Below are 20,635 nucleotides of genomic sequence, written 5' to 3' on the forward strand. Positions count from 1 at the left end.
ACTGCACGTTGATACACATTTGCAGGGAAATCTTCTTCTAATACACATTTGTTGGGAATATCGATGTATGAATTGAATTTCACGCTGTGTGATGTGCAAATTGGCTCCTTGGCTTAGGGAGATATACTCTGCTGCCATTAGCGTGTTATATAAACCTGTGGGATGGAGAGACACAAAGGTCATTTTTATTCCAGACTAATTGACTATGAGTTTGTCATCCTTTATGCTAAAGACTCTTGAGAGGTTGCAAGAAGCGTATATTAGGGCAAAGAACACAGCAGATCGCCTGTCTCGCCCACAGCATGCATGTCCACCGAAACAGTCATGTCCACCGAAGCAGCCCTTCATGACCAATTCGGTTATATAGAAGGTTATCTGGCTGTCAAGGTATACACAATGGTACACTGAAAAAAAGTTTGGCCCAAAATTTAAGATTTTTCCTTATTTGTAGGATTTTAGCAATGAAAAAGAGCCAAAAAAACCAAAATTTTAAAATAATGATGTTATTATTAAATTTAATTTTCTATTTACTAGCGGACAAGACCATTCGTTTCAAATTTTGATCGCTGATTGATTCTTAGCTTTGTCCATAGATGATTGTCCAATTATTTATTTTTTTTTTTTAATTCTTTATTGAAACTTGGCATTTTAACCAAACGAATTAAACATTTAAGGACGCTCCTATTTGTAAGGCTATTTTGAGCCTTTGACTGCGGTTCACTGTTGTCTTGTTCCAAGGTCAATATCTTAACATTTAACGATATTTTGACTTTCATTTAAAATTATTGTCTTTAATAACAAGAGGCAAAGTTAAAGATCTATCAAACTGCCATTTAAACAAAAAAGTCCTCAATATGAAGGAAAATACTTTTCTCCAAGGGGAATGTTTCCTCAAAAAGTTTGAAAATTGATCATCTTTAAATAAAAGTTTGATAATCTTTGGCTCTTTGGAGGCCACCGTGGCGCAGAGGTTAGCATGTCCGCCTATGACGCTGAACGCCTGCGTTCAAATCCCGGCGTAAACATCAGAAAATTTTTCAGCAGTGGTTATCCCCTTACTAATGCTGGCTACATTTGTAAGGTATCTTGCCTCGTTAAATCTTCTCTACTAAGTGGCGTCGCTATGAGGCTCGCCGTTCGGACTTGCCATAAAAAAGGAGACCCTTATCATTGAGCTTAAACTTTAATCGGGCGCACCCATTGATATGAGAAAAGTATCCCCTGTTCTTTGAAGGAATGTTCATGGGAAATTTAGTAGAAGTAATAGAATCTTTAAAATTAGGACATTTTTTCAGTGTACCGTTTCTTCATATTGAGTGTGCTTTCAATAACGTAAAACCGACATAGGAACCGGAATTCTGCATAAGACCCAATATTTGGCATTCAATAGACTCTTATAAAAATACTCAACTGACACTCACGTTTGTTTCGCATGCCATCACAAAAATAAGTTGCATATAACTTAAAAATTAAGTTCTAACATAATTTTTAGGTGGCAATCTATTTTAAGTTGTAACTTGTAAGTTACAACTTAATTTTTAAGTTAAATGTCTATTGAGTGCCAGATATTGGGTCTTAAGCAGTTCTCTGATGGGAACTGTAGATCTACAAATATGGGTTAGCAGACCAACACCCAAGGAGGTGAACTGTCTCTCAAATAAAGCCATTAAAAATACATTACTGGCGTGGCTATTGTAGTTAAGGGAAAGTTTCGTGGCACTTTTAGAGACGTACGGGTGCGCCAAAAAGACTTACTTATTTGAAAGGTCAATAAAAACAAGTAAAAAGTTCGGCCGGGCCGAAATTTATATACCCTCCACCAAGATATGATCCGGTTCGGACCACAATTAAATGATATGTTGGAGACCTGTGTAAAATGTCAGCCCATTCGAATAAGAATTGGGCCCGTTGGGGGCTCAAGAAGTAAATAGAGAGATCGATTTATATGGGAGCTGTATCAGGCTATTAACCGATTCAGACCATAATAAACACGTATGTTGATGGTCATGATAGGATTCGTCGTCAAAAATGTCAGGCAAATCGGATAATAATTGCGACCTCTAGAGGCTCAAGAAGTCAAGATCCCAGATCGGATTATATGGCAGCTATATCAGGCTATGAACCGATTTGAACCCTATTTAGCACAGTTGTTGAATGTCATAAAACAAAATACATCATGCACAAGCTCAAGAAGTCTGATCGGTTTATATGACAGCTATATCAGGTTATGGACCGATTTGAACCATACATGGCACAGTTGTTGGATATCATAGCAAAATACTTCGTGCAAAATTTCATTCCAATCGGATGAGAATTGCGCCCTCTAAAAGCTCAAGAAGTCAAGACCAAAGATATCATAGCAAAGATATCGAATGTTAGCGTGCCTTCGACAGACAGACGGACGGACGGACAGACGGACATGGCTAGATCGACATAAAATGTCACAACGATCAAGAATATATATACTTTATGGGGTCTGAGACGAATATTTCGAGTAGTTACAAACAGAATGACGAAATTAGTATACCCCCATCCTATGGTGGAGGGTGTAAAAAGGTACTTCAGTTATTGTTTTAATTCTTTCCTAATTTGAGAACACAATATCCCATGTTTTTTTAAGCAGCCTTGAAAATGACTTCGGATAAATGGCGACCCCCATTACGCATACAATGATTAAGTCTATGTTCGACATTTATATCCACTCCTTGCAGCATATCAATCGCTATGTTGGCAATGGCGTCGGTCTTGATGGAGAGTTCGCCGAACAGTGGCGTCAGAAATTCCCATAGCTGCTGCGTGTTTGCGAGCCGAACGTTGGGGAGACGCCTAACTGTCTGCTTCACTATTTCGATATTTTCCGGAGACCTGATTGTCCGTTGAGGTCCATTTTTGGCTTAACGACACACCACACTGCCGAAATAAGTTAACATAAGACAGAATCGGATTACGGCCAAAAAAGAGTCTGGGAGGGGGAATTACTAAGCGACCACGGAATGCACGTTGGGTAGCAACATGTTAGAAAAGAAGGTCTGGATGGCGAAGGCAAGGTGCTCCCTAGACCAGAGAATGATGGGAACTGATTGTAGAGATAAATAAACTTTCCTGATAGAACCGATCGGAAATACAATATCGCTGGTAATAAAAGGTACATAGACTTTTATACGCACGATTCCAGACTAGAAGGGCTTTGCGGTCTACCCTGAAGAACAAGGATTGGTCATATCAAGAAGGTTACCACTGTAGTGTGTATCAAGCGGAAATTCTTGCAATTAGTGAAGTGGTGTGTGTGTGTATCCCGCACTGGCAAGTAGACGTAGATCCACTTAAGTTCTCATTTCCTTGAGGACTGGTCTGAATTTGCGGAAGTGAACATTCGCAAGCGATCCGGATGGTTAAACAGTAGAAACTAAAAAGCCACCGGCTGAGGCTGAACGCCTGGGTTCGAATCCTGGGGAGAACACCAAAAAATGTTCAACGGTGGTTATCTCCTCGAAATGCTGGCAACATTTATGAGGTACTATGCCATTTTCCCCTCCTAGTGCTGGCGACATTTAACAGGTACTATGCCATATAAATCTTCTCTCCAAAGAGGTGCCGCACTACGGCACGCCGTTCAGACTCGGTTATAAAATAAGTTTGCTCCTGTTCCTGAACAGAATGTTTATGGGCAAATTTGCATTTGCACGCCATTAAAGATTTCTCCCCAAAGAGAAGTCGCAATGCGTCACGCCGCTCGGACTCGGCTATGGAAGGAGTTCCTTATTATTGAGCTTAAACTTGAATCGACTAGCACTTATTTATATGTGAGAAGTTTACCCCTGTTCCTTAGCGGAATGTGTATGGGCAACTTTTCATTGGAACTAGAAGGCACTGTTTTTTCCTGTTCCTGTGGCATCACAATGTACGAAAACGTCTAAGTGAATCGCTGACTACGAGAACGAAAATTTTGAACGATGTGTCGAAACCAGCGCTCTATAATATTTTTTGTATTTGTATTTTTATTATAATAAAACCCACACAAAGACAATCTTATGTAAAAAAATTACTTTGTGTTTGTATGTCGGTTTGTTTGTTTGTTCCGAATAGACTCAAAAACGGCTAAACCGATTTTCTTAAAATTTTCACAAATTGTGTAGGTTGATCCGAAAGGAAACAGGCTATATATTTTTTGATATCGGATGGGGGCGTACCATTCCTCCCGCATATACCAAAAACACCAATAAAAATCAAAAGTTGGCCGATGGACTAGAAAACGACACATTAACCGACCAAGGCAATATGGGACTCAAATGAAAGGTATTTGGGAGTAGATTACGAATGTGACATTAAAATTTGCGTTCAGGTGGCGCAATTTCCCCTAAAAATACCTCAAATAGGTTCATTGACCCATTATGACAATATGGAACTCAAATGAAAGGTATTTAGGAGTAGAAAACGAATATGATATCCAATTTTGGAGCCAAGTGTTTTTGGGAATATGTCCTAGAGCACCTCCTAAACTGAACTTCATTTTCGACTATGGCAATATGGTATTTAGGAGTAAAGAACGTATTTGATATCTATCTTCAGGGCAAAGTACCGTGGGGGCCCCATCTCCGTCTCCCCATCCGACCATGGCAATATGGGGCTCAAATTAAAGAGATTTGGGGGTGAAGCACAAATTTAATATCCATATTTGAGTCGAAATGTCTGAGGTGCCATCCTTCCCCTTTCCCACTTCCATTACCCACATTTTCAAAAAAAAAAAAAACAGATCTCGGAGATTGGTAATGCGTTTCGTTCGAAATTTTTTTGCATCCTTACTGTCATCTAAAACAAAAAATGGTTTCCATTGTTGGGGACGGGTGCCTCTGGGGCCACCCATAATGGATATATAGACCAATCACGACAATATAGGGCTCAAACGAAAGGTGTTTGAGAGAAAAGAAATTTGATATCCAATTGAAGAGGCATATATTTGGGGCTCGCCCCACCCCAGAATACCTTCCTAATCGAACGTATTTACCGACCATTGCAATATGTGAATTCTATCAATTCTATTAGAGTACGACATTGATACTCATTTTTGGGACAAAGACCCTGGGGTCCACTCCACCCTCAAACAGAACTTATTTACCGTTCATGCCAATATGTGGCTCATAAAAAATGTTTTTAAAAGTGTAGCACGAATCTTATATTTACTTTAAGAGCCAAGTGCGTGGGTGGCCACCACACCCCCGAAATACCACGTAAACAAGAAAAATTTCAAAAGTGGTAATATAGGACTCAAAAGAAAAACATTTGGGAGTAGAGTCAAATTTTGCCCATGAATCGAGCAGATGCAAACTTCTCACACATCCACACAACCAATGATAAGGGACCTTTTTTACCGCAGGTGCGACACCTCATTGGCGAGAATTTACATGACCATGCATGACTTGGTACCTCGCAAATTTCGCCGGCATTAAGAGGAGATTGCCACCGCTTTCATTTTTTTTATGTTCTCGCCAGGATTCGAACGAAGGCGTTTAGCGTCATAGGCGGACATGGGCTACAGTGGCACGAATTAGATGCATAAGAGAGTTAAAGAAGGCGCAACGGAACGGGCCCGGTTCGGCTAGTGTCTTATATAAAGCATGGGTTTGTAAATTTTTTTTCTGTCAGCCAACACGCAGGGGATGTCCCCTATGAATGCGGTGCATTGCCTTGGCGAGAGGAAATTAGGAATTGGAGGGGGGAAAAGGATGTAGGGCTTATTGACATTTGTCTTAAATCCTTGGATGTCAAAGTGGGTGGGAGAAACATTAGCCGAAAGTCGATTCCACATAAGAACGGTTCGGGCGAAAAAGGAATTCTCTCTATAATGCATTGTGCTGTCCGCTGGCCAATCAACTACAAACGGGTGTGAGTTCCTGGAATGTCTAGTATCCCTGACATACATCCTAACATCAGGAGTAAGAAGACGAATATCAGACGAACACACACCATGAAAGTACCGATACAACACCGCCAAACAACCCACATTGCGACGGTGATGAAGGGAGGCAATAGAGTAGGATACACCACTATCCCCAATCAACGATATTGCTCTCCTCTGTACATGGTCCAGTAGCTCCGGGGATGATTTTGAAGCTCCAGCACATATGAGTTGTACTCAATTTTCGGCCTTATGAAAGTGGTGTAGATGTTAATAAGATCAGACGGAGTGAAGTAATTCTTACACCGTTTAAGGTGTAAACACTTGAATGCTTCTTTCGACACTTCAAAAACATTTTTACCCCAACGGACATCACTTTGTATTTTCATGTCCAGAACATCAAGAGCTTCTGATTGTTCAACATCAACACCGTTGATAGACAAAGATGATCGTAATGGGTCAGCGAATCGTTTGTGTGACAACAAGCAGCACTGAGGTCTTGCGTGCATTAAAATCTAATCGATTCATTCGACCCCACTCAGAAATGGACAGAAAATCCTAGCACTACACACTGTATCGTCCATAACCCGCCTGGTCGAATGAGTACGAATGACGGAGATTACTGTCATCCGCAAATGAGTAGATCGGATTCGATGTCTGACCCAACAGATCGTTGATGAAAATAAGAAAAAGAGAAGGAGAAAGAACAAAGCCCTGGGGTACACCTGCGGTCAATTTGTGCTCATTGGATGAGAACTCATCTATTTGTTCTCATTGGATGATTTGTGCTCATTGGATGGGAACTCATCTATAACGACTCGAATAGCAGAAATAAATCGTGAAAGCTCGAAATAAATCGAACGAAGCCATTACCGACACCAAATGTGACAAGCTTTGATAGTAGTGCACCGTGCCAGACCCTATCAAATGCCTTGGAGATATCCAGAGCCACAACCTTACTCTCACCAAACTGGTGGATTGGATCCAGCGTTCCGACAGAAGTGTCATTAGGTCGCCCGTAGAGCGATTTCTGCGGAACACATAATGTTGGTCGCTAAGAAATACCTCACAAGATGATCATTAACCATGATCTGCATGAAATTCGAGAAAGCGTAGCATATCGCAATAGGCCGATAATGCAGGGTTGTTTGCCTCAACTTTCTTGGGTATTGACTGAACGTTCGCAACCTCCCAACGCGCCGGGAAGACTCATGCACGGTAGGCAAGGTTGAAAAGGTTGCGAAATGGATGAGCGAGCGTCGAAGAACACTTGCGTAAGACAAGTGTCGATATGTCATCTGGGCCCGGGGATTTATTTACGTTTATATTCTCAAGAACCCTTTTAACTCCACGAGTTCGAACAAATATTTGGGGCATGACGCCAGATACATTTTCGATTAACGGGAGTGGTAGAATTCCCTTCAAATATATCAGCCAACAGGTTAGCCTTATCAACCGGGTCAGTGAACGTTTGATCATCCTTAACAAGAGTTGGAAATGATGAAGAACTACCCTTTACTCTTTTCACGAACGACCAAAAGCTCTTACTTCCTCGTGTAGAAGCAAGAACCTTCGCACGCAGACGCTGTTCGCAAAGAAATTTTTCGCGCCTAAGCACATTGGCACACGAAGGTCTTGCCTGCTTGCGCAGCAGGTCAGTATTGACATTTTTATCCAAGCGCCAGTTCCTGAATGCCACCTCTTTCGATCAGAGAGCATCTCTGCATAATTGGTAAGTACAACAATTCAACAATTTTTTATTTAAATAGAACAATAATTGGTAAAAATACTTAACAATTTAAACAAAGTGACTGATACAATCAATAAATAAAAGGTTAAAAAAAGATACAAACAATTATTTAAAATGATTGTAAATCGAATCAAAGAATTAAACACCAAACCGATGGCTTTGGTGGAGGCACATCCTCCTGCAGAGACAAATAAGGAAATCGGGTAACTGACACAGACAACATGCTGAGGATATGGAAAGAACATTTTACCCAACTGCTAGTGTCCGATGTTGGCGGCGAAGAGGATACCGCAGAACCAATCCCTGATGATGGTATAGAATGTTTACCTCCTAGTCAGAATGAGGTCCAAGTAGCAGTGACCCGACTAAAGAGCAACAAGGCAGCAGGAGCCGACGGGTTACCCGCTGAACTATTTAAGACGGGAGGCGACACGCTGATAAGGCATATGCATCAGCTTATCTGCGCAATCTAGCTAGAAGAAGGCATACCCGATGATTGGAACCTCCCGAACGTCCCGTACACAAGAAAGGAGATAAGACGGAATGTGCCAACTACAGAGGAATAAGTCTCCTCGCCATCGCATACAAGATACTCTCGAGCGAACTGTGTGAAAGATTAAAACCTAAAGTCAATGAGATAATTGGGCCCTATCAATGCGGCTTTAGACCAGGTAAATCCACCCTAGACCAGATATTCACACTGCGCCAAATCCTGAAAAAGACCCGAGAAGGCAAAATCAACACCTACCACCTCTTTGACACTTGCTGATACGCGTTCCTCGGTAAGAATAGGAAAGAATCTCTCCGAACCATTCAATACCAAACGAGGTTTCAGACAAGGAGACAGCCTTTCGTGTGATCTCTTTAATATCCTGCTGGAGAAGATTATACGAGATGCAGAAGTGAATAGATATGGTTTCAGACAAGGAGACAGCCTATCGTGTGATCTCTTTAATATCCTGCTGGAGAAGATTATACGAGATGCAGAAGTGAATAGATATGGCACACTAATCACAAGAGAGCACATGCTACTCGCCTATGCCGTCGATATCGATATCATAGGTCGGTCACCGGAAGTAGTAACTGCAGCCTTTGAAAGAATCGAAAGAGAGTCAGTGAAAATGGGTCTGGCAGTAAATGGAGATAAGACGAAATGGATGGTTTCTACTCCTAAAAAGCCTTGTACAACCGAGCAGATAAAGAACATGGAGAAAGTTGGAAACCACAACTTTGAGATTGTCAGTAACTTTATCTACCTCGGCACCGCCGTAACCGAAACGAATGACACCAGTTTTGAGATAAAGCGAAGAATAATACTGGCAAACAGATGCTACTTTGCACTAAGTAAGCAGTTTAGAAACAAGGCCACCTCTCGACAGACAAAGACTACACTTTACAAGACACTGATACTACCCGTGCTGTTATATGGTTCTGAAGCATGGGTACTTGTGAAAGCAGATGAGGCAGTGCTTGGAGTATTTGAGAGAAAGATTCTTCGTTAAATATATGGACCAGTTTGCGTTAACGGAGAATATAGGCGACGTATGAACCACGAGCTGTATGAGCTGTATGACGACGATAGCATAGTTACACGCATCAAAATACAACGGCTGCGTTGGCTAGGTCATGTTGTCAGAATGGATGAAGAAGCTCCAGCAAAGAAGTCTTTTGAAGGCAAACACGGTGGTACACGCAAACCGGGAAGACCAAAAGCCCGATGGAAAGATCAAGTTGTGGGAGACACCTCGAAACTTGGTGTCAGAGATTTTAGAGTGAGCGCAGAAGATCGAGGCGCTTGGAACGCTATTCTACGTTCGGCTAGTGGAACAAATATTCTGTCATAGCCAATTAAACAAACAAACAAATCGAATATTTGAACTGTATTTCGTTATTTATAATTTGAATACTATTGGGAAGAGTATTCCAGAGACGAATAGCATTGACAAAGAACTGTTGTTCGGATATACGATATTGATGATGTATTTGTATTATTTGTTTACCTCTTGTAGAGTTTGCAAAACATAATACAAAAGCCAGATATGACGTTTCATTGGTATAAATTAGCTTATGGATCATTTGCAAGGAGTGGATCTTACAAGTCAAATGAGAAGTCATATACTTGTTTGGCAAAATCAGTTACCCGGTCTCTTCTACGCAAACCAAAAATGTATCTAACGACATTGCTAAACGTGCAATTTATTCCTATTAGTTAATTATTATTACTATTATTAGAAAACTTCGCAAGCATATAACAGTTTCGGCAGAATAAATGTCTTGGCCAAAAGCATTCTTATAGACAATGGGGAATATTGTCGTCTCTTATGTAAGTTCCGTAAAACACCATACGTCCTGCCTACAGTCCAACTGACATGATTCTTCCATAAAAAGTCTATCATCAAACTCCAACCCAAGGTTTCTTCCAGATGAAACAATCTCAATCACAAACCCTGAAACTTGGGTATACTTGCTAAACTTGGCCCACTGACACATAGTGATTTCTCTAATGGATGTTAACCATTTTCAGCAGCCAAGGTCGAAAAGAGCAAGTGTTTCAATGAGTTTAACATTTAAATGCACCCCAACCCGTTTCAAAGCTGCTGGAAGGACGCATATAGTTCATTTTTTCAAAACAACATAATAATCTTCACAATTTTAAAAGTGACTAAAATCCATACTACTTGTCGTATTAACAAATGTTTCTTCATAAATCATGTCGCCATTGCAACAGAAGTCGAAGTATGCCAAAAAATGGGATTCACTCCAAATGAAATATGCTTGCGCTCTATTTGATTTATATGCATGGATCCTTGGCTGTAGGAGAAGTAAACGCCTTTCAGCACTCCAAATAAATGAACAATTTACGATAAACGCTTAATTCTGAGCAGTTCGCTCCCTTTGCCATTTCCTCTTTCCGTCTCCCTGCTTTGCATATTTGTGTTTCCCCTGCTGCCAAAGCAACTGTAATATCCGTGGCCGCGAGTGCTGAAACGTTGTATGGCTTCCAAAGATTTGGTTTTAATTTCAAAACTTATTCCAAGCAAAACAGCTAAGCGAAGTTACAACAACACGACCAACTTTGCAACTTTTTCGGATTTCTTTCATTTTTTAGTTGAAAAAATTAAATTACAATGTTTCGTAATTATGGAGGATGGTCTTGCGGCAAAGTTGTAGGTAAGAAATATTACCGGGAAAAGGAGCATAGCATTCCTGTGGAAGCACATACTTCTGGTAACTGTAAAGCAAGGGTATGGCTAACGAAGGTAAAGAGGGGCCAAGTGAAAACTGGAAAAAGAGTTTAACGGTAACTCAACTCATTTCCGTAGCTACCTTCTGCTGTTCTGTCTGTGGTCCCAATGCAAATAATGCAAGACCCCAAACGTTTGCCTTGCTATCAACGCTGGCTGAGGTTTCCAAATGGGAGAGTTGCCGAGCCAAGAATTGGGTGAACAGTTTGGTTTCTGGAGCATGAAATATGCTTTCTCCCACAGCAATGATTTGCATTTCATTTCGTTCCATGTTAAGCTTTCCACCACACCAAAGAACCGACAACACAAGGCGATAGAGAGGGCAAACATTATAAAGTACTTAAACGCTTCATATCATTGGAAATTAAAAGAATTCAGAAAATGACAAAAACGGAAACCTACACTTTAATTTGAGAACATAAATCCTTCAACATTAAACCAGGCGAGAATTAGTATTGAAAAAGGATATCATTGCTGCGCAAGCTTTAACATTTTATTCAGCTAAACTTTTCTTTCGTCCGTATTTGTCAATTTAGCAAATTTTCTCTCGAGATTGACTGATCAAATACACACTTTGTACGCACTCGGGCATTGCTTGATGTGCACACGAAAATTGAAGACACTTCAAAACTTTATAAGCAATCAAATGCAATGGATGAAATACCACCCAGCCAGCAGCGAGTTGACGCATACGAGGCTGAATTTTAGCATAACGGACCTACCTAACTGCCAGTCAAAGTAGTCTGATGATAAGTAGAAATGGGATTCTACATATTTTGCTTTATAAAATTGTAATGAATTGCGTTGCATTTCTGTTCAATAGTTAGGACAGTGTATTTTTATACCCATCACCATAGGATGGGGGGTATACTTATCTAGCCATTCCGTTTGCAACACCGTGAAACATGGATCTGCGACCCCATAAATTATGTACATTCTTGATCGTCTTGACATTCTAAGTCGATTTAGCCATCACGTTAGCGGTCGAACCCATAGAGCTAGCTGAATAAAGTTTTGCATAGATACTTCTTATTGATGCAGGTCGTTGGGGATTGCAAATGGGCTATATCGATTCACATATGGATGTAGCTCCCATTCACAGTAACAGAAGAATTGTCAAAAGCAGGTGCTATTTTATATCAATGTTATAAAATTCAACTTTCTTCGCTAAATTGTCATTAAATATTATTAAAACAATGCTTTCTGTGTTATATACATTTTGACTTACGAAATAAGAAGAAGTTTTTTTTTAAATGTTTAAAAATTTTCTTTAAAAAAATTCTAATGGGCTAAAATTTTGTCTTTAAAAATATTCATTGAAAATTGTCTATAGAAAAAATTTAAGGAAATGTTTTCGTTTGAAAATGTTTTATTGAAATTTAGCGAAATCTTTCTTTTCGAAAAAATAATTTCGAGAATGTCCGTGCCGGAGCAACGTCTTGCCTTAAGACAATATTTCATGGAAATTTTGCCTTTAGAAAAAAATGTCTTTCAAATGTTATCCTCACATAGAAAAAATTTAATTTTGAATTTTATTTTAGCCATTTAAAAATGTTTAGGCAAAATGTAATGTCGCAAAATGCATTGCGCGGGCACAACAAATTTCATTGAAATTTTGGCTTTATGCTCGTACAATAATTTCGAGGTAGTTGCCCAGGTTTGTATTTAGAAAGACTTTTTGTAAACTTGGCCAAATCGAAAGAAAGATGAACACTGAATAATTAACAAATCGAAGTTGTGTCAGAATCAGAAATTAATTAGGAATCATAGTGGTAGCTGAAATGAAATTCACGAAGCACATCGAGGCCAGAATTGAGCAAGCAAAAATAGCATTTAATATGACCTGGAGAAAGAGCTGAGGATTTGGAGGAGCTCACTGATTCAAATTCGGTGCAGCAAGTGATAGCATGTGTAGGACATATGGGGAGGATGATAAGACGTTGGAGCATTTCCTATGTCATTGCCTGGCTTTCATGGCTAACAGACACCAGCACTTAGATGGGGACCAACCATACCAGCCATGAACCAACATAGGGGCGTGGTATGGAAAACAATTAATTATTTTGTAAGTAGCACAGAATTCCTGACTTTCTTCTTCGGGGTTACTTTTTATTATTAAGAGCGCACAACAAGCCGATTGCTGGCTTAGGTGTATGTCCATAGTGGAATGGGTCAGATTTATATCTGCACCTTCTTTTCAACCTAACCAAACCTGGCGAAATTTCAATTTCAGTCAAATATGGCAATGCACATGGTGCATTATATAATGACAACAAAGTTCATGTACAAAGGGAAAGGTTTACAAACCAGTTAACCAAAAAAATAAGTAAGAGCGTGCTGAGTTCGGCCGGGCCGAATCTTATATACCCTCCACCATGGATCGCATTTGTCGAGTTCTATGCGCGGTATCTCTTTTTAGGCAAACAAAGAATATTGAATAAGAACTGTTATGCTATTGGAGCTATATCAAGTTATAGTCCGATTCGGATTATAAATGAATGCTGAACGTTGTAGAAGTCATTGTGTAATATTTCAGTTCATTCGGATAAGAATTGCGCCTTGTAGGGGCTTGGGAAATAGGTTTATATGGGAACTGATCGGTTTATATGGCAGCTATATCAAAACATGAACCGATTTGGCCCATTTACAATCCCGACCGACCTACACTAATAAAAAGTATTTGTGGAAAATATCAAGCGGCTAGCTTTACTCCTTCAAAAGTTAGCGTGCTTGCGGCAGACAGACGGACTGAGGGACGGACGGACATGGCTAGACCGACTTTAAATGACATGCCGATCAAGAATATATACACCTTATGGGGTCTCAGACGCATATTTCGAGGTGTTACAAACAGAATGACTAAATTATTATACCCCATCCTATGGTGGAGGGTATAAAAAAATTAAGTCAGAACACAATTTTTTGTACCAAATGTTAGAAGAAGTCAAAACTGGGCATCGTATTATATTGGGCCCATATCCAATTTTGAACCGATAAGTTTTCGGGACCAGGCCCGAAGGACAACGAATGATAGATGGTCACAAAGAGGGTGCTGTGAGCATTCCAAAACTATGTGGCCTAATCTAGATTTGAAGACACCTACCGCTTTGTTGTCATTGGCTAGAACAGACCTCTCAGTCTTTGTGTTCGTCATGACAGCTCACTGTCTAATCGAAAAACATGCTCACAGACTGAAGGTTGCCAGCAATGACTTTTGCAGGTGCTGTAGAGACATCGAAGAAGAAGAGATTATAGAACACCTTCTGTGTGTGTGTCCCGCACTAGCAGTCTGAAGAAGTTCCACTTTAGGTTCTCCTTTCGTTGAGAACCTGTCTGATTTAGCTGATGTGAACATTCGCAAGTTATTAGGCTTTTTAAAGCGATCTGGATGGTTCAACCGTAGGAACTAGAAGGAAGATGCCTTCTTCTTCTGTTCCTATGGTATCACAATGGACGAAAACGTCTAAGTGAGTTTGATGGCAGACTGCCACTTAAATCTAACCTAAACTAACCTAGATACAGGTTCCATTTATATCTTTCATCCGATATGGCCTTTTAAGGCTATAGAAGCTATAATTATGGTTCGATCTATATATAATTTGACGTGAGGTGTTTGATTTGAAATCCTAGTACGTCTGCCAAATTTCATCAAAGTCTTTCCAGATTTAGATATAACTCCCACACATATCTCTCATCCGATATGGCCCTTAAAGGATTTAGTAGCCACTATTTAGGTCCTATTGTAGAAAATCTTACAAGGTTCTATTCAATAGGTAGGCAAAATTTAAGTCTGACTAGATTTCAACATAGGTTCCATGCAATAAAAGTAATACATAGACTCGGTGGTGGTGTAGGGTCGACTCCGCCCGACTTTTGCCTTACTGGTTATTTAGGAAAACATGTGTTTTCAATATTCTTGCAAACTTATAATATTTTAAAAACTGTTATGGCCCTATGTATATTCTTACAATAATCTTACAACAGGAAAAAATTTCACGGGTGTTGACCCACTTTTGACGCTCATAATAAATCGATTTTTTTCGTAAGAACGCTATCGTGATTTCTACAGACGGACGGACATGGCCAGATCGACACAGAATATCAAGACGATCGAGGGTACAAATTAGAACTGGGTGATTTTTCCCTAAATCGTTCAGCAAAAATGAAAACCACAAAACATTTATGTATATTTAATTTTTGTTTTATGTTCATGCTAACATCTGAACTACGGTGGCCTCCTACCTATAAATGGATATCTATTATATAAAAATTAAAGTGCTGCGCCATGTTTGTTTGGTTGTTCCGAAGAGACTTGACAACGGCTGAACCGATTTTCATGACATTTTAGAGTTTAGCCCCCGGTGTTAATAGGGTACTTCATTTTATGATAAAGTTATGCGTTGAACTCAGGGGGGCCGCCCCACCCCAAGAACCAGCCCAAACGGACATGTAGGCCGATCGGAAGATTATGGGATTCAAATGAAAAAAGGTACTTTATATTAGAATACGAAACTTATATATAAGAATTTGGGGTCGATTCGCAGACGGGTCGCCAAACCTCAAAATATGCCCCAAATGGACATGTATACCAAACGGTACAATGTGGATATCCAATGAAAGGTATTTGAGAGTTAAATACGAATATAAATTATTTTCAAATTTGGACCATGTCAAAAGGGAGCACTTAAGGGTGTATTTAATAAATGCAGAATTTTCAAAACAAAACACAAATAATGAATTCTTTGAGCTTCTCAAGGTAAATCGCTATGTAAAAGATACCCATTTTTTCACTATTTTCAACATTGTTGGAAAATTAAAAAATGTTACGCTCTTTGATAATTCAAATAATTCAAAAGAGTTTAGCTGCCCATACTGCCGCCCCATTTTCCTTTGGAGGCACAGTGAAAAAATCTTTGAAATAGTTCAATAACAATTGAACGGATAAAGATATCTGCACGAAACTTGACATGGTGTATGTGGAGATGGTTTCCCATAAGAATGCATAATTTGGAGACCATAGTAGGTTCTGGGGCTGACATTAGGAGTGAATGTTTGTCGTCTCGAGCATTTCAAATTTTGAAGTGCTGCTAAATACAATACAAACATTTCAGATAAGCATATAAAATTATATCTTGAATGTAACGAGTTCGTTGGAAATCTTCTTGGTAAATTAAAGATACATTTTAGGTTGTTATTTTGAACTTGACTTTAAGCTTTGAGATTCGTTTTTATCATCTGCATAGAAAAAAATTGATGAAAAAATGTTAAATTAAAAGTAGAATCGTTTCAATTAAAAAAAATGAATTGATTCAATCATTTTTTAATTGAATACATGATTTTTGTTTTGAAATTCCATTGCAGGATATTGTCCGGCTTTAGACCATTGTTTTATGCTTTCTATTCAAAGAATAGTATAGCAAAACATATTTAAAAGTCAGCAAAATGTGTTGTTGCCAGAAGCATTTGACTGGTTTCCCGTATTGTGATTTCATTTTCGACCAGGAAAAATCATCAGCGGGAGATGCTAAATGGATCATGGTGCTTTACAACCATTCCAACTAGAGTAAGTTGTAAAGGCACGTCGCATGATTTTTTTTTTTCAATTACAGTCGTGATTGAAAATTTTCCAATTTTCAATTGAAAAATTAATTAAATCAATCATTGTTTTAATCAAAAAACCCATCGAAAAACGTTTTAATAACAAATTCGTGTAAGACCCTACACCTCTTCTTTTATTTATATACCTTATACACCTTCTTTATATATTATATATAATTGATAATATTTGCAATGTAGCCTTCAACTGATTTTACTTAAGCACCATATAACATATCGTCCCCTACGATATAACTGGAAGTAGATTTCAAATGCGTTCCACAATTCGGTACATTTATAGCAATCCCATGGCAGCCAACTCCACTAGCCGGATTTCAAATATAAGTTCCATAAAAATTTAAATTTATTTTTAATTGGGCCAATTATTGGGTTGCCCAAAAAGTAATTGCGAATTTTTCATATAGTCGGCGTTGAAAAATTTTTTTACAGCTTGTGACTCTGTAATTGCATTCTTTCTTCTGTCAGTTATCAGGTGTAACTTTTAGCTTGCTTTAGAAAAAAGTGTAAAAAAGTATATTTGATTAAAGTTCATTCTAAGTTTTATTAAAAATGCATTTACTTTCTTTTAAAAAATCCGCAATTACTTTTTGGGCAACCCAATACAAAATGGATTTAAAATTTCGAAAATTTGCAATTATTTTTTTAATTGGATCAATCAAAAACTAATCGAAAACTAAAAAAAAAATTCCAATCATTTTTTATTAATTATGCATTGTTTTAATTGAAATTTTTTTTCAATTACTTCTTTTAAAAAGGTGATTGATATCATCATTTTTCTTGATTAAAGCAGTATCAATTAAAAAATTTATCGGATCAATAAATTACTTAATTAAAGCCGATTTTTATTTTTTTTCTGTGTATTTTGACCAAATTGGGCAACCGTAAGTAATGATCGGTCGGATACACATTTTGTGAATAAGTATTTTATTTTTGATATTCGGCTTTGATTTTCTGCTTAACAGGGGAAATAATGCTCTTCCACATTGTATAGCTCTTTCGGATGTATATATATGACTAACTGACTGAGCGATCATCGACCATCCCAAGTGGCTAAAGCTAGAATCATGAAATTTTTGCATGAATGTTGGTCTTCGGTCGTAGGCACGGGATAAGGCTGGATTTGGTGATATTCGAATGTTAGGTACTAAAAAGTACCAATAAGTACGAAATGGTACATATTTGCCCAGCGCGAACGGAAAGGAGCCAGAATTATGTGCTTGGAATCAAATTATAGAGCGTCTCGAAAAAATAAGGCTTGGTATAAAAAAATGTGAAAATCACACCGGAAGAAAAATAATACGATTAGTACCGAAATTGGTACTATTTGGTACTTCCTTTGTTAATTGAACTAGAGCTCTAAATTTTTGAAACTTAGGTATACTATGGCAACCTTAATTGGGTGACTATAATAGTTTTTGGAAATTTGTACTTTTAGGTACTATAAAAAGCACCAGAAAGGCACGAAAATAGTGAACTTTGTATAGGGCGGATGGATAGATGTAGACATGTGGAGCAAAGGGATGAGGGTGAAAAGAAAAATGTTTAGTACCGCAATTCGTTCCATTTGGTACTTTCCTTACAGATGGAGCTAGATATCTGAAATTTGGCATGTGGCTACAATTAGGAAATGATGATGGCTTAGTAAATGATCTATTTAAAATATGGCGCTTCTTTACAAATGGAGCTAGAGGTCTGAAATTTGGCATGCAGGTACTACTAGGAAAAATATGATGGGTGACTATGGTCTTTTTACAATTCGTACAATGTTGGTACCATTTGGTACTTTCTTTACAGATGAAGCTAGAGGTACGAAATTTGGCATGTAGGTATAACTAGGAAATATGTGCTTGGTGACTAAATGATCTATTCAAAATTCGTACATTTTGGTGCCAAAATTGAAACCATTTGGTACTTTATGTTCAGATGGAGCTTGAGGTCTGAAATTTGGCTGTAGGTCCCACTAAGATATAAATATATGATGGGTGGCCAAATGATCTATTCACAACTCAAACATTTAAGTGCCTAAATTGGTACCATTTGGTACATTCTTCTCTGATGGAGCAAGAATTCTGAAATTTGGCTTGTTATTACAACTAAGAAATATGTGATTGGTGACTATATTCGAACGTTGTGGTATCATTTAGTACTTTTTTTTTACAGTTGAAGCTAGAGGTTTAAAATTTGCATGTAGGTACAAGAAGGAAATATATAATGGGTGACTAAATGATCCATTCAAATTTTGGTAACAAAAAGTGCAAAATAATACGAAACAGCTTATTTTGCAAAATTTGTGGCGACAATTTTTTTCATAATCTTCCATTTAGGTACTAAAACATACAATACAATAAAGCAGCATTAACCGCATAAAATGCTGCATTTTAATTGCTTAGGATACTAAAGTCCGCAGTGAATATGGAGTGTAGGTCGGTTGAGATTGTAAATGGGCCATATCAGTCCATGTTTTGATATAGCTGCCATATAAACCGATCTTCAACTTGACTTGGTCAGTCTCTAGTCGGTGCAATTCTTATCCGATTTGGCTGAAATTTTGTATGAGCTGTTTTTCTATGACTTCCAACTGTGCTAAGTATGGTCCAAATGGGTCCTAATCGGTTCATAACTTGACATAACTGTCATATAAACCGATCTCGAATCTTGACATCTAGAGCCTTTGGAGAGCGCAATTATTATCCGATGTGACTGAAATTTTGCACAAAGTCTTTTGTTTTGACTTCCAACAAGTATGGTTCATAACCTAATGGAACTTCCATATAAACCGATCTCCCGATTTTACTTCTAGCACTCCTATAGGGCGCAATTCTTATCGGATTTTGCACCTTGACTTCTACAATGGTCTCCAACATCCATACCAAGTATGGTGCGAATCGCTCCATAACCTGATTAGACTCCAACAGCTTGAGAATTTTTATCTATTACACTCAAAAAATTTTGAACCTCAACACTAGTTAAAATGAACTAAATTTGGGAAACATTGAACTTCCTATGGCGCTAAAGAATAATATGCTCGTTGCGAGTTCAACAATTTCTTTATAGCTACGAAATTGTTTATACATAGTATTAGTCCACTTTCAACTTCCCACAGGTAAAATATGAATATAAAGAGCATTGAAAATGGATGATAAAATTATTGAAAATAATATTGATTTTTCCGAATACTTGGATGCTCCCAATTGGATACATATTAATCCCATTTACTTTCGCCTGTCTCCCCATCCCCACGCTTTCAATTGCTCAGCTATTGTGAAGAAGACACATTTTAATATGAAGCATTGCAATTAGAAATTAAATAAAACGTTACCTTTTGTCCCAGCCGAGTATTGAACCAAGAACCTTCTGTTTACAAAGCAGACGCACTACGTATTCGTCCACATCAGTATTGTTTGAGTCTTCGAATATTTTCCCATTTCAATATTTACTAACAACATATCAAAGAAAGGCATGCTAACTTTGTTCATCTTTGTCATGTTCTTAAATTGTTTGTCAAATTGTTCTTAATTTCGAGCATGTATTAGTGAACTCAAGAAATGGGAATGGGAATAAACGTTTTAGTTGTATTGAACTAAAAATCTTTATTTCTTTTAGTAGTTCATTCAGTTGTAAATTTGAGAAAAGCTATTGTCAACGATGATATGCTTTTGCCAATGTTTAGTAAAATTCTCGCTTATTTCAAAAATAATCGTTTAAGGAAAATTACTAACTCCACCTGAATTGTAAGCTATTTTACCTATACTCACGAGTACATAGTTAGTTTTATTCGTTCAACGTTTATTTTCTCAATCTTTACGAATTTTTAACTAATCGTGGATAAATATCATGGACTAACGAGTATTATGTAATTAACTCCTATTTACGATAAGAATTTTTCTGAGTGTATCCTTTGTTTGCCTATAAAAATATACGGGGCAAAGAACTTGACAAATGCGATCCATGATGGAGGGTATATAAGATTCGGCCCGGCCGAACTTAGCACGCTATTGCTTGTTCTAGTTATTTTGTTCCTCCTTCACTTAAGAATAAATTGTAAAATGTACAAAAACGGTTTTTCGTACTTAAATTTCGTCTCCCTTTAAAGGGAGCGTAGTTTTTTTTTAATGTCGAGTTAAACTA

The 20,635-nt window shown here is 38.1% G+C and overlaps 1 protein-coding gene across 5 annotated transcripts in view; it reads right to left on the reverse strand.

Annotated features, from left to right (window-relative positions):
* The window catches only part of LOC106084006 (bifunctional heparan sulfate N-deacetylase/N-sulfotransferase), a 575,726-nt gene that overhangs the window by 202,358 nt on the left and 352,733 nt on the right, over positions 1-20,635 (reverse strand). The gene's annotated exons all lie outside the window — the stretch shown is intronic.

The sequence above is a fragment of the Stomoxys calcitrans genome, chromosome 1, assembly GCF_963082655.1.
Source record: "Stomoxys calcitrans chromosome 1, idStoCalc2.1, whole genome shotgun sequence".
NCBI lineage: Eukaryota > Metazoa > Arthropoda > Insecta > Diptera > Muscidae > Stomoxys > Stomoxys calcitrans.